This window comes from Bombina bombina, chromosome 1, assembly GCF_027579735.1.
Source record: "Bombina bombina isolate aBomBom1 chromosome 1, aBomBom1.pri, whole genome shotgun sequence".
In the NCBI taxonomy this organism is placed as follows: domain Eukaryota; kingdom Metazoa; phylum Chordata; class Amphibia; order Anura; family Bombinatoridae; genus Bombina; species Bombina bombina.
The window spans coordinates 74,489,346-74,505,745 of NC_069499.1; positions in this window are offsets into that span (position 1 = coordinate 74,489,346).

The following is a 16,400-nucleotide window of genomic DNA, read 5'->3' on the forward strand; positions in this document are numbered from 1 at the left end:
ACTGTGTTCTTCAGTTATTTGATAGACCAAAATGAAATTGCTGATCCAAACACCCAATTATTTATAAATGAAAATCATGGAACTTGTCAGGGGTGCCTAAACTTTTGCGTACGATTGTATATAGAAATATACACTTTTGATCCCTTCCCAGTCAATGACTTTGACATGTACCATAACCCTTTTCCTACAACCCCAATTCTGAAAAAGTTGGGATAATACGGAAAATGCAAAAAAAAAACAACAGTCATTTGAAAATTCAATTCACCCTGTACTATATTGAAAACACAGTATTAACACATTATTTGATGTTTTACCTTGTGAATTTAATGTATTTTGAAAATATGCACTCATTTCAAATCTGATGACTGCAACACACTTTTTTTGGTTCCTAGTCCGACAAAAGTACAGAAAATAACTATTTGATCTGTTCTTTCCCTTAGATTTCTTGTCTTGAGGGAGAAAAGCTCAAGACAAAGTTTGTCTGGTCAGTAACACCAATGCCATATTTTGCATTATTTCTGATTATTTCAACAATAGCATCATAAATAAATGTCGAAAATCTTCATACACAGAATCATTTGATATTAATGCTAATATATGGTTTAAACAAGTAATCCGATTGTTGAAAATGTGGAAGGACTACAATTTTCTTTCCATAGTCTCCCAAAGCTCTATACTAGAAGCCGATAAGGGAAACATACTTTAAATTTTGAGGACGCGTTAAATGGAAGACTAGGCTTGGCTCAGTCTTTGGTAATTATGTCAGTAATAGCCTCTGGAATAGGAAAGACCTCATGAGACTGAGTATTAAGTTTGAAAATCAAATCCAATTGCTTGATAGATTTTTCCTCAGATGGCTTAGGGTCATGGCCAGCTTAAGTACATAAAACAAAATCTATGTTTATCTAATAAATACATTTCTTTCATGGTGGTGAGAGTTCATGAGCTATTACTCTTGGGATTCAACTCCTGCCACTTCCCTCCCACCTCTCTGGTATTCTAGTCTGATGTATTCCACACACAAGTAACATTTATATTAATGTCAAGACAGACAGCAGAGTAAGCACAGCATACACTTATTTAAAATAAAAAATAATCACCCCAGCAGCACTTTAAATGACTGCACTGCAGACTAGTCACTCTCTGGCTCTTCTCCTCATGTGCATGAAACGGCGGTTTCAGGGCGAGGAGGAGTCTCTCTGATGCAGTTACTGCATTGACTGAGTCACTAAAGCAAGCCACTTCTAAATGCTATAGACTCTACAGCCAATCAGCAGCTAGGAGGTTAGGGGCATGGTGATTGTCGGTTGCCCTGGCAGCGGGTACTTTTTGGCTGGGCACTGCAAGGGGACAACTATAGGAGCTGTAGAAACCGGGCCGCACAGCAGGACATAGACACACAGTGTCCTGCTGTGCGGCCTGGTACCTAACAGGCCACGGTACTGGTCTGCAACCCGGGGTTGGGAACTCCTGCATTAAGGTATACCTAAATACTGCAATATATAGCATAAAGTTATTGCAAATGTAGGGTAATTAAAAGGAGGCTGAACCTGCAGCATTACAGTATATATAAATAGTGCAATATGTATCTTAAATAGTTACTGCAAGGTAGTTTTGGATAAGTTCCAAAAGTGCACAGTTTGTTCTGAAAAGACAAATCAGACATTAGGGTCAAGCAACACAGCTAGTAGGCAAAATAACCATGTATGGCAGTTAACACTTACAATGGTTGTACTTAAGTTCATAATTAGAAAAATATAATTTATTTTATTTCATGGTGGCGAGAGTCCACAACCTGTTACGTATGGGATATACATTCCTACCAGGAGGAGGCAAAGTTTGCCAAACTCCAAAAAGCCTATAAAACCCCTTCCTCCTCACTCATAACTTAGTTTGACGTATAGCCAATTAGAGAGGTGTTTAGAAGGAGTAAAAGTCAAAATTAGGAGCAGGAAAAATAGAAGTGCTTAAACAAAAATTAACCCCAAACGAGTTGGGCCCGTGGACTCTCGCCACCATGAAATAAATTAATTTATCAGTTAAAATATAAATGATGCTTTCTTTCATATAGGTGGCAAGAGTCCACGACCTGTTACATATGGGATATAAATGCCAAAGATGTGGGAGTCCACAAGTAACAATAAAGTGAGGGATTAAAAAAAAAAACAGCTTTTTTCACTGAGAAATTAAATCCATAACTTAAAAATAATGTCTTTTATGACAAACTCCATATAAAGGCACAATCATCAGACAACTGCCTGAAGGACCTTTCTGACGAAGCAAAAACATAAAAATGGTAACATTTTGTAAAGGTATGCAGAGAAGACCAAGTGGCTGCTTTGCAAATTTGATCAACTGAAGCCTCATTCATGAAAGCCCAATATGTGGCAACCGATCTAGTAGAATGAGCTGTAATTCTCTGTGGCAGAAGCTGACCCGCCTCCAAATAAGCTTTGTGAATCAAGAGTTTCAACCAAGAGGCTAAAGAAATAGCAGAGGCTTTCTGGCCTTTCTTAGGACCAGAGAAAAGAACAAATAGACTAGAAGTCTGTCTGAAATCCTTAGTAGCATCAACATAATATTTCAATGCTCTAACAATATCCAAAGAAGATCTTTAAGTAGCATTTTTTGGAACAATTTCCCTATTACTGTTGTGTGAGGAAACCACTTTAGGTAAAAATGTAAACGTAGGATGCAAAACAGCTTTATCTTAATGGAATATCAAATAAGGAGGCTCACAAGAGAGAGCAGACAATTCCGAAACTCTTCAAGCAGAAGAGAAGGTCAAAAGAAACAACACCACTTTCTATGAAAGTAGTTTAATGTAAAATTTATGCATAGGGGCCGATTTATCCTGATTTACCCCTAATGCCCTTCAGGCTTGCCGGAAACAGCAGTTATGATGCAGCGGTCTTAGGACTGTTGCTCCTTAACTTGTCTGCCACCTCTGAGGTTGCGGACATCAATCCGCCCAATCCTATATGATCAGGCTGATTGACACTAGAACTGCTTGTGCAATGTTAAATGCAGACAGCGTATCAAGTCCACCAGACAATGATAATTCGGCCCCATAGTCTCAAAAGGAGGAGCCTATAAAACTTTTAATACTAGGTTAAGTCTCCAAGGAGGAGAAATAGGCCTGATAAAACGTTTAACCCGGATTAAAGCCTGAAAAAAATAATGAACATCAGGAAGGTTAGCAATATTCCTATGAAATAATACAGAAAGAGCAGAGATTTGTCCTTTCAAAGAATTGATTGTAAGTGGAGTTCTACCTCATTCCATAGTGGTGTTATTTTGGTGCAGTGCCACAACATATGTAATATGCTGACTGACTCCCCGCATCCTCTCCAGCATTTGCGCAAAGATTCTGTGTATATGGTGTTTAGTCTGGTTGGTGTAAGATACCAGTGTGTTAGTATTTTATAGTTCATCTTAAGTATCTGTGGAGATGTTGAAGATTTTTTTTGTGTATTGGAAGATTTTGTCCCATTCCTTTTGTTCTATTGGTGTGTTGAGGTCATTAGACCATTTAGTTGTATAAGGTGGTAATTGTGTTTTCTGATTTTATAGTATTAGTTTGCGGGATAATGATAATGGGTTTTGAATTGTAATGCCTTTATCACATAGACTCTCAAAAGTGTGAGAGGACATAGTAAATCTTCTTTATACGCTGATGTTTGTATAAAGTGGTGTAATTGTGCATATTTTAGCCAGCCTGTAAATCCCGTCCACTATGGTGTCAAGTTTGTGTCTTTCTAGTAATTTCCCTCCTCCTGTGAACCTGCACAAAGGGATTGTATACCCCCACTCATTCAATCTCCTGAATCCCCTGTCCAAGCCACCAATCATCTCAGTGTTCAGTACAATAGGAAACAGTGGTGACCTGCTCAAGGTTATATGTGGTTTAGTAGCTATTATCTTATCCCAATTTTTAAATAGGTGTTTATGAATTTCCAAGTGTTGGCTTTGTGGTAGTCTTAGGTCGTTGGGTACCCAACATAGGGCATGTACAATTGGGGCTTTGAGAATATGGGAGTCTATGAAAACCCATGCTTTGTGGTGCCCCGTTCCATGCCAGTCTAATACTCTCTGAAGGGTTACCACAATATATTAGTCTTAGTCTAATTTTTGGTAGTCCTAGAACACCTTGTGCCGACAGTCTATAAAGGGTGTTACGGCTGATTCTAGGTTTGCATTTTCCCCATATGTAGGAATTGATGTAGCTTTGTAGGCGATTTAGAAACCAACTAGATAAGTGTAGTGGTAGGGCTTGTAGGACATATAGGATTTTGGGGAGGGTGGTCATTTTTATGGATTGACTCCGTCCCAACCAAGAGAGAGGTTTAGTCACCCAGTTAGTAAGGTCTCTATGTGTAGAGTGTAGTAAAGTGTTGTAGTTTTTTTTTAAATAGGGTTGTGAGGAGGGGGGAGAGGTGTATCCCCAAGTATTTGATGTATTCTGTTTGTAAGCATAGTGGGCATATGGATGAGAGGTTGCAGTATTCGGATGTAGTGAGGGATATGTTTAAGATTTCTGATTTTGACTTATTCACTGAGAAGTTATTCAGGCCCATTTATCAAAGGGCTTGCGGACCTGATCCGACAATACGCTCTCCGCATTTAACATTGCACCAGCAGCTCACAAGAGCTGCTGGTGCAACGCCGCCCCCTGCTGACTCAGCATCAGCCAAAGGGATTTTTTCAACCTTAATTTCCGATTGGCTGATAGAATTGTATCAGCCAATTGGAATCTAAGGGACGCCATCTTGGATGACATCACTTAAAGGAACCTTCATTCGTCGGGTAGTCGTCGGCAGAAGAGGATGCTCTCCGTCGGATGTCTTGAAGATGGACCCACTCCACGCCGGATGGAAAAAGATAGAAGATGCCGTCTGGATGAAGACTTCTCCCAGATTCGTTGAGGATGGATGTCGGCTCTTCAAAACTGTAAGTGGATCTTCGGGGTTAGTGTTAGGATTTTATAAGGGTGTATTGGGTGGGTTTTATTTTTAGATTAGGGGTTTGGGCTGTAATAGAGCTAAATGCTCTTTTAAGGGCAATGCACATCCAAATGCCCTTTTCAGGGCAATGGGGAGCTTAGTTTTTTTTAGTTAGGGTTTTATTTGGGGGGTTGGTTGTGTGGATGGTGGGTTTTACTGTTGGGGGGTTGTTTGTATTTTTATTTACAGGTAAAAGAGCTGATTTCTTTGGGGCAATGCCCCACAAAATGCCCTTTTAAGGGCTATTGGTAGCTCAGTTTAGGCTAGGGTTTTTTTATTTTGGGGGGGCTTTTTTTTAATTTTGATAGGGCTATTAGATTAGGTGTAATTAGTTTAAATATCTTGTAATTTGTTTTGTTTTTTGTGTAATTTAGTGGTTTATTTTTTTGTAATTTAGGTATTTGTATTTATTTTAGTTAATTGTATTTAATTTAGGTAATTTATTTAATTGTAGTGTAGTGATAGGTGTTAATGTAACTTAGGTTAGGTTTTATTTTACAGGTAAATTTGTATTTATTTTAGCTAGGTAGTTATTAAATAGTTAATAACTATTTAGTAACTATTCTACCTAGTTAAAATAAATACAAACTTGCCTGTAAAATAAAAATAAACCCTAAGCTAGTTACAATGTAACTATTATTTATATTGTAGCTAGCTTAGGCCTAGATTTAGAGTTTGGCGGTAGCCGTGAAAACCAGCGTTAGAGGCTCCTAACGCTGGTTTTAGGCTACCGCCGGTATTTGGAGTCAGTCAGGAAAGGGTCTAACGCTCACTTTGCAGCCGTGACTTTTCCATACCGCAGATCCCCTTACGTCAATTGCGTATCCTATCTTTTCAATGGGATCTTTCTAACTCCGGTATTTAGAGTCGTGTCTGAAGTGAGTGTTAGAACGACAAAACTCCAGCCGCAGAAAAAAGTCAGTAGTTAAGAGCTTTATGGGCTAACGCCGGTTTATAAAGCTCTTAACTACTGTGCTCTAAAGTACACTAACACCCATAAACTACCTATGTACCCCTAAACCGAGGTCCCCCCACATCGCCGTCACTCGATTAAAATTTTTTAACCCCTAATCTGCCGACTGCCACCTACGTTATACTTATGTACCCCTAATCTGCTGCCCCTAACACCGCCGACCCCTATATTATATTTATTAACCCCTAACCTGCCCCCCACAACGTCGCCGCCAGCTACCTACAATAATTAACCCCTAATCTGCCGACCGCCACCTACGTTATCCTTATGTACCCCTAATCTGCTGCCCCTAACACCGCTGACCCCTATATTATATTTATTAACCCCTAATCTGCCCCCCTCAACGTCGCCTCCACCTGCCTACACTTATTAACCCCTAATCTGCCGAGCGGACCGCACCACTACTATAATAAAGTTATTAACCCCTAATCCGCCTCACTCCCGCCTCAATAACCCTATAATAAATAGTATTAACCCCTAATCTGCCCTCCCTAACATCGCCGACACCTAACTTCAAGTATTAACCCCTAATCTGCCAACTGGAGCTCACCGCTATTCTAATAAATGTATTAACCCCTAAAGCTAAGTCTAACTTTAACCCTAACACCCCCCTAAATTAAATATAATTTAAATCTAACAAAATAAATTAACTCTTATTAATTAAATTATTCCTATTTAAAGCTAAATACTTACCTGTAAAATAAACCCTAATATAGCTACAATATAAATTATAATTATATTATAGCTATTTTAGGATTTATACTTATTTTACAGGTAACTTTGTATTTATTTTAACCAGGTACAATAGCTATTAAATAGTTAAGAACTATTTAATAGCTAAAATAGTTAAAATAATTACAAAATGACCTGTAAAATAAATCCTAACCTAAATTACAATTAAACCCAACACTACACTATCAATAAATTAATTAAATAAAATACCTACAATTATCTACAATTAAACCTAACACTACACTATCAATAAATTCATTTATTAAATACAATTCCTACAAATAAATACAATTAAATAAACTAACTAAAGTACAAAAAATAAAAAAGAACAAAGTTACAAAAAATAAAAAAATATTTACAAACATTAGAAAAAAATTACAACAATTTTAAACTAATTACACCTACTCTAAGCCCCCTAATAAAACAACAAAGACCCCCAAAATAAAAAAATGCCCTACCCTATTCTAAATTACAAAAGTTCAAAGCTCTTTTACCTTACCAGCCCTGAACAGGGCCCTTTGCGGGGCATGCCCCAAAGAATTCAGCTCTTTTGCCTGTAAAAAAACACATACAATACCCCCCCCCCAACATTACAACCCACCACCCACATACCCCTAATCTAACCCAAACCCCCCTTAAATAAACCTAACACTAAGCCCCTGAAGATCTTCCTACCTTATCTTCACCTCGCCGGGTATCACACCGATCGGTCCTGGCTCCAAAATCTTCATCCAACCCAAGCGGGGGCTAGACATCCATCATCCGGCGGCTGAAGAGGTCCAGAAGAGTCTCCAAAATCTTCATCCTATCCGGGAAGAAGAGGCGATCCAGACCGGCAACTATCTTGATCCAAGCGGCATCTTCTATCTTCATCCGATGAGGACCGGCTCCATCGTGAAGACCTCCAGCGCGGATCAATCTTCTTCCGACGACGTCCAACTGAAGAATGACGGTTCCTTTAAGGGACATCATCCAAGATGGCGTCCCTCGAATTCCAATTGGCTGATAGGATTCTATCAGCCAATCGGAATTAAGGTAGGAAAAATCTGATTGGCTGATGGAATCAGCCAATCAGAATCAAGTTCAATCCGATTGGCTGATCCGATCAGCCAATCAGATTGAGCTTGCATTCTATTGGCTGATCGGAACAGCCAATAGAATGCAAGCTCAATCTGATTGGCTGATCGGATCAGCCAATCGGATTGAACTTGATTCTGATTGGCTGATTCCATCAGCCAATCAGATTTTTCATACCTTAATTCCGATTGGCTGATAGAATCCTATCAGCCAATTGGAATTCGAGGGACGCCATCTTGGATGATGTCCCTTAACCCCTTAATGACCTGACCATTTTTCAATTTTATTACCCTTAATGACAATGGCTATTTTTACATTTCTGCTGTGTTTGTGTTTAGCTGTAATTTTCCTCTTACTCGTTTACTGTACCCACACATATTATATACCGTTTTTCTCGTCATTAAATGGACTTTCGAAAGATACCATTATTTTCATCATATCTTATAATTTACTAAAAAAAAAAATGATAAAATATGAGGAAAAAATGGTAAAAAACACACTTTTTCTAACTTTGACCCCCAAAATCTAATACACATCTACAATCACCAAAAAACACCCATGCTAAATAGCTTATAAATTTTGTCCTGAGTTTAGAAATACCCAATGTTTACATGTTCTTTGCTTTTTTTGCAATTTATGGGGCAATAAATACAAGTAGCACTTTGCTATTTCCAAACCACTTTTTTTCAAAATTAGCGCTAGTTACTTTGGAACCCTGATATCTGTCAGGAATACCTGAATATCCCTTGACATGTATATATTTTGTTTTAGAAGACATCCCAAAGTATTGATCTAGGCCCATTTTGGTATATTTCATGCCACCATTTCACCGCCAAATGCGATAAAAAAAAAAAAAGTTCACTTTTTCACAAATTTTATCACAAACTTTAGGTTTCCCACTGAAATTATTTACAAACAGCTTCTGCAATTATGGCACAAATGGTTGTAAATGCTTCTCTGGGATCCCCTTTTTCAGAAATAACAGACTTTATGGCTTTGTGGTTGCTTTTTGGTAATTAGAAGGCCGCTAAATGCCGCTGCGCACCACACGTGTATTATGTCCAGGAGTGAAGGGGTTAATTAGGGAGCTTGTAGGGAGCTTGTAGGGTTAATTTTAGCTTTAGTGTAGTGTAGTAGACAACCCCAAGTATTGATCTAGGCCCATTTTGGTATATTTTATGCCACCATTTCACCGCCAAATGCGAGCAAATAAAAAAAAAAAACTTTACATTTTTCACAATTTTAGGTTTCTCACTGAAATTATTTACAAACAGCTTGTGCTATTATGGCAGAAATTGTTGTAAAAGCTTCTCTGGGATCCCCTTTGTTCAGAAATAGCAGATTTATATGGCTTTGGCGTTGCTTTTTGGTAATTAGAAGGCCGCTAAATGCTGCTGCGCACCACACGTGAATTATGCCCAGCAGTGAAGGGGTTAAATTAGGTAGCTTGTAGGGAGCTTGCAGGGTTAATTTTAGAGATCAGCCTCCCACCTGACACATCCCACCCCCTGATCCCTCCCAAACAGCTCTCTTCCCTCCCCCACCCCATAATTGTTACCGCCATCTTAAGTACTGGCAGAAAGTCTGCCAGTACTAAATAAAAGAGTTTTTTTTTTTTTTTTAAATAAAAATTATAAAATATTTTAGTTGTGATGGACCCCTGCCTTAGCACCAACCTCCCTGATCCCCCCCTCCAGCTCTCTAACCCTCTCCCCTACCTAATTACCGCCATCTTGGGTACTGGCAGCTGTCTGCCAGTACCCAGTTTGGCCCCACAAACCAAACTATTTTAATGTTATTTATAACTTTTATTTGTATGCTTAATTATTTCTGTAGTGTAGCAGCCCCCCCACAATACCCCCACCCCCTCCCCCTCCCAGATCCTTTTAAATGTAAAAAAAAACAAAAAACTTTTTTTCCCCTTCCTTTTTAATTGGTGTCAGTGTGGCTAATGTGCGCACGTGCACATGCACGCGCGCCCACGTGCACACGCGCGCCCACGTGCACACGCACACCTGCACACGTGCAAGCGCGCATCGTGCACGTGCACGCACATCATGCACGCGCGCACACACGCTCCCTCCTCCCACCAGACAAAGGCACCATCACTACCGGTGCAGAGAGGGCCACAGAGTGGCTCTCTCTGCATCGGAGTCTTGTAAAGGGGTATTGCAGGATGCCTCCATATCGAGGCATCACTGCAATACCCTCAGAGCTGCTGGAAGTGATTGTGATCACTTCCAGCACTCTGTTAGACAACTGACGTACCAGGTACGTCCATTGTCATTAACTGCTTGTTAATGCATGACGTACCTGGTACGTCAGTTGTCATTAAGGGGTTAAAGGAACCGTCATTCTTCAGTTGGACATCATCGGAAGAAGATTGATCCGCGCTGGAGGTCTTCACGATGGAGCCGGTCCTCATCGGATGAAGATAGAAGATGCCGCTTGGATCAAGATGGTTGCCGGTCTGGATCGCCTCTTCTTCCCGGATAGGATGAAGATTTTGGAGCCTCTTCTGGACCTCTTCAGCCGCCGGATTTGGGTTAGATTAGGGGGCTTTGGGTTAGATTAGGGGTATGATTATAGTAGCGCTCAGGTCCGGTCGGTAGATTAGGGATTAATAAGTGTAGTTAGGTGGAGGCGACGTTGGGGGCGGCAGATTAGGGGTTAATAAATATAATATAGGGGTCGGCGATGTTAGGGCAGCAGATTAGGGGTACATAGGGATAATGTAGGTGGCGGGGGTGTACGGAGCAGCAGATTAGGGGTTAAAAATAATATGCAGGGGTCAGCGATAGCGGGGGCGGCAGATTAGGGGTTAATAAGTGTAAGGTTAGGGGTGTTTAGACTCGGGGTACATGTTAGAGTGTTAGGTGCAGACGTAGGAAGTGTTTCCCCATAGGAAACAATGGGGCTGTGTTAGGAGCTGAACGCGGCTTTTTTGCAGGTGTTAGGTTTTTTTTCAGCTCAAACAGCCCAATTGTTTTCTATGGGGGTATCGTGCACGAGCACGTTTTTGAAGCTGGCCGCGTCCGTAAGCAACTCTGGTATCGAGAGTTGCAGTGGCGGTAAATATGCCTGTACGCTCCCTTTTTGGAGCCTAACGCAGCCATTCTGTGAACTCTCAATACCAGAGGTATTTAAAAGGTGCGGCCAGAAAAAAGCCAGCGTTAGCTACGCGGGTCGTTACCGACAAAACTCTAAATCTAGGCGTTAGGGTTTATTTTATAGGTAAGTGTTTAGTTTTAAAAATGAATTATTTAGTTATTAATAGTAGGTTTGATTTAGATTTAATTTAATTATATTTAAGTTAGGGGGTGTTAGGGTTAGACTTAGATTTAGGGGTTAATAAATATAGTATAGTGGCGGCGACGTTGGGGACGGCAGATTAGGGGTTAATAAATGTAGGTATGTGGCGGCGATGTTAGGGACAACAGATTAGGGGTTAATAATATTTAACTAGTGTTTGCGAGGCGGGAGTGCAGTGGTTTAGGGGTTAATATGTTTATTATAGTGGCAGGGATGTCCGGAGCGGCAGATTAGGGGTCAATAAGTATATTGTAGGTGTCGGCGATGTCAGGGGAGGCAGATTAGGGGTTAATAAGTGTGGGGTGTTTAGACTCTGGGTTCATGTTAGGGTGTTAGGTGTAAACATAAAATGTGTTTCACCATAGGAATCAATGGGGCTGCGTTACTGAGCTAATCGTAGCTTTTTTGCAGGTGTTAGACTTTTTTTTAGCCGGCTCTCCCCATTGATGTCTATGGGGAAAAACGAGCAAGTACAACCAGCTGACTGCTGACTTAAGCAGCGCTGGTATTGGAGTGCGGTATGGAGCACAATTTTGCTCTACACTCACTTCTTGCCTAATAACGCCGGGTTTATAAAAACCTGTAATACCAGCGCTATAGAAAAGTGAGCGGTGAGAATAATGTGCAAGTTAGTAATGCACCCCTCTTACCGCAAAACTCGTAATCTAGCCGTAAATTTGTAAAAATCCCTAAGATGGTTGAGAATGCCTTTACTGTCATACATATATGAATCATCTGTGTTTTTGTGGATGTGTTTGTGGATATGTGTCAGGCTCGTTTTTGGTTTTAGTGCTCTCGCTAGAAGGGGACCTATTCTATTGCCTTCATAAAAGAAGGTTTTCCTAAGCAGTAGTGCTTTCCTTTGTGCTTCTTTAAGAAGGATATTGTTAAGTTCCTTCCGTGTTGGTTGTTATTAAGGATAAGAGCTTGGTGTCTTTTGGGGAGTTTTTATGTTAGAGTTCTAGTTGGTGTAATCTGGTGGTCAGGGTAGTCATTATAAGATTATACATTTTTTGAGATGGGTTTTTTGTTTGATACAGTCTCCCCGTATAACCGCCTTATGCGCTTCCCAAACTGTGAGAGGGGAGGAGTCAGCGGTGTTGTTAAATTGGAAATAGTCTGAGATAGAGGTTTTTAGAAATTGAAGGGTCAGTGGATGGTGTATTAGATATTCGTCCAGTTTACATGTAAATGGTTTTATTGGTGAGTCTGGCCATGTAAACTCAAGAATAACCATTGAATGGTCTGTCCATGCCGTCGGTTTAATGTCTGTGTCAGAGGTGAGAGATAGGCTACATTGATCTATATATATGTAATCTATTCTGGAATACATGGACCAGTGATATGAATAAAATGTGTAGTTCCTCTGTTGAGGATGTTGTATCCTCCAAACACCGACTAGTCCGAGCTGTTTGCAACATTTATACACTGAATCAGGGGGTCTGGATGAGGGTCCCGTGTTTGGAGAGGATGAATCTAGTGATGGATCCATCGTGACATTTAGGTCTCCATCCAGTATTAGTATGCCTTTCTTGTTCTCCAGTACTAGGGTTAGTAGGCGTTTAAAAAAGGAAGTCCTGTTAGAATTGGGGGCATATACGTTTACCATAGTGATCGGTCTATTATAGATTTAAAGATTCTGCCCTCTTTATCTGAGGTGGTATTTATTAGTTGGAAGGGGATATTTTGGTGGAGGATTTCCACTCCGTTGTTTTTTTCCCCATTAGAATTAAAGTATTCCGTTGGGAAGTCTCTTGAAGAGAATTTTGGTTCAGCGGATTTGGGAAAGTCTCCTGGACAAAAACAACTGAGCTTTTCTGTTTTGCAAACCACCGCAGAGCAATGGAGCGCTTAGTGGAGGAGTTAAGTCCCTTTGTATTATGTGAGACTATGCGTATGGGTCTATTCATGATGAGTGTGAGGGTGTCTTAGTGTATGTAGCGTCTTACCTTGGTGTGTAGTTGAGAGCGAAGGAATATAGCTCTCGACCTCAGGATCTGCGAGACAAGGGAGAGAGGATAACTTTTGTAGAGTGTTGCAGCATGAAGGGTGGATCTGGGTAGATATGTTAGCTGAAATGGGTAAATAAATAGTAAATAATGAGTAACTAATAAATAAAACAAAAACTACATTAGAATACAATATGCTAGACACAATAGGGGTCATTCAAGTAAGAAAGGGTAGGGGGGGATGTAGCAGCTTAGACTGCTAGTTTTTCTTGGACTTTGCATTGTGTTATAATTCAAGCCCAGGCTAGGAATGTTCTCTAGGGATGTTATGTATAACATCCAGGATCGAAATCTTACTTAACATTTCTCTATGGGCGGGTGTGTATAATTCAATTGCGAATTGTGTTGTTAGGGAATCTAAGGAGAAGTTTCATATTATTAATATAGCTGGCAGTAAGATTTATTCTAATATGCCAATGTCTCATTCTTCTGGGTTAGGTGTGTAACCGTTTAGGGTGGTGTTCTGCTGCGAGAATCCACATGCTTTTTTTCTGTGTCTGAGGAGTTGCGTTTCTTAGGGAACATGGTCTATCTTTGCCGTTGAGTTTTGGGTTGGTTAGAGTTCTGAGTTCTGTGTTTGTAGATCAGGGTTTCTGTCGTTCCACTGGGGCAGTTTTGGTTGTGGAATGTTCAGGTGGGAGCAAAAACTTTCTAGATCTTCCAAGTCCCTGTACATCACTTCTTCATTCTTTTTGGACTTTGAGTGAGAAGAGGAATCCCCAACGGGAAGCCAAGTCCTCTTAAGTGTGTTGTGAGGAAGCCTACCTCTTTACGTTTTGTCAACGTGAGAGGACTCATGTCAGCATAAATTTGCAGGGAGGATCCTTCAAATTTAACTGGTGATTTTTTCCTAGCTGCCGCCAATATGTTTTCTTTATCTTTGAAGTAATGACATCTTAATATGACATCCCTTGGTGGTGCTGATGTTGCAGGTTTAGGGCACAGAGCTCTATAAACTCTATCTTAGGTTGTTATAGTGTCTGTCTCAGCGTCCAACAGGAAGCAAAATAACTTTTGATCATATTGAGGTAAGTCGGTAGATATAATGGTCTCAGAAATTCCCCTAATTCTCAGGTTCTGTTAACGGCCTCTGTTGTTCAGGTCTTCTATCTGGTTCTGTAGTTGGATGATTTCAGCAGATTGGTGCTGCATTTGCATTGAAGTTAAGTTTGTGGATTCTGAAAGCTCTTCAGCATGTTTCTCTAGTTGTACAACCCTATTGCCAAGGTCTGTGATATCTTTCTTAACATCAGCTTGCCCGTCTTTAATCAGTTGGCTGACGTGTCATAAAAGCTGAAAAATCTTCCTTGGAAGGTAAAAACTTCAGGTCAGCTCTGGTTAAAGAGTGATCATCATGTTGTATGATGCCTGGTTCCTCTATCTCTTCACCAGTATCAGAATGTGAGGACACTGGCGAAGAGGCATTAGAGATGTCTACAGGTTTGAAATAGAAGTTCAGCTTGGCGCTTGAAGTAAGAGCAGGTTTCAGATTCTTATCTGATTTTGGTTGCCTTCTGGTTGCCATATTTAGTGTAGATTAAGTTGTTTGTTGCTAAGAGTTGATTGTAGGTTCCTAGGATTCCTGTGCGTTGCAGATATTAATAAGTGATGATGCGTGTAAAGAAACAGCAGTTGCTGGCATATGGAGGGTAATTCCCCAGAAGAGTGGTTGTATTCAGGTCCAGATCTTATTATGTATGCTCCCCTGTAGGGATTTGAGTTTTTACTAAATTGGGCTTTTTGCTGTTGTACTTTGCAGGAATAATAGTCCGTCTAATGTTGGAGTGTTCTGCCTGCGATGTTATGAGGCCTAGCCGGCTTGTGTCAGATGTGTGGTCTTTTAAGCAGGCTATGAGTAGCTATGGTAGGTTATTATAGTGCACTGTTATGAGTCATAAGTAGTCATGTAGCCATGCTTCATGTTTACAGCTTTTGGAAATTTATGCGAGACTGTCAATGTGATTCGCTGTGTATATTTATTATCTGAGTGTCATTTTTAATTCAGGCTCCTGTAATGTGCACTTATGTAAGTTGGCTTTAAGCTGCCCATTAGTTGTATTATGGTATCTACGGCCTCATCTAAAGGATAGATAAGTTTTTTCAGAGCATTGAATGTTGCATGGCCGCAGCCATCCATCAGGCGGTGGGGTATAGTGTGCACAAAACTCACATGGTCGGCTGTTGGGATCTCCAGTAAGTGTTCAGCCTGATAGGCAGTTGAAAGAAAAGTATTGTGTCCGTTAAATGCCTTTCAATTTGGAGATGATCTCCGGGCGGAGTTCAAGCTGGTAAGCTGACGCGGAAGGGCCGCTATAGGTGTTGCGCAGTTTGCGCTTAGATTGAGACCAGCTCACATCGGTAGGGTGTACGGCTCCGTAGAGGTTTCTTTGCCTGATTGGAGGTGTGAGGGTGGTCAGTGGCTTCAAATGGCACCCATATGGTGTGGGTTTTATTCCCCAGGCAGCTGAAAGTTTTCACTCAAGGAGTCAGCTTCACGGAGCTTCACACTAGTGCGGCCATGCTGTGACTGAGAACTAAGCATTCAATTTCCATGCTATCAAGTATAGATACTTTAGATCTTTATGGAAGAAGGGACATTGAGACAGATGGTTTGGTCTTAGAGGAAGAGGCCATGGTGGGCAACTGGACATTCGGACCAGGCCCGCATACCAAATCCTGTGTGGCCACGCTGGGGCTATTAGGATTTCAAATTACTTTTTATTTTGGAAATCACCCTGGAGAGTAGGATTAGTGGGGGAAATTTATAAGCAGGCTGGAAAGACCAGGGTGAAGGGAATCAGTGTATGACTGATATTGTTGTACACTTGTGAAGCACTTGCTTTCCTAAAGGGCTATTAAATTAAAGAGCAGTATGGTAGAAAGTGGTTGGCGGGGATGCGCTTAGTTAAAATTTTACATTTATTAGTATATTATAAAACAAAATAATAATCAACACACATATACACAACTTAAAAACACAGAGGAGTAGGTCTGGCTATAAGTGATTATGCACTTATATAGTGGATGGGATAATTGAATTTATATATCGGTCATGACCTACGGACCTACGGATAATTGAATTTATATATCGGTCATGACCTAGGATGTCGATGTCAATCCATAGCCTTAAGATATATAAGTAATTCAACTTGATGTTTGTTAAGAATGTATTCCCAGTGAATGATAAAACACACTTGTGATTGATAATATCAATGACACTTTCCTTGTGCTGAATGAATAATATAGGGTATTTAGAGGATGTAGGTATTAGTAATCTGCTGCTTAGTCATGTAA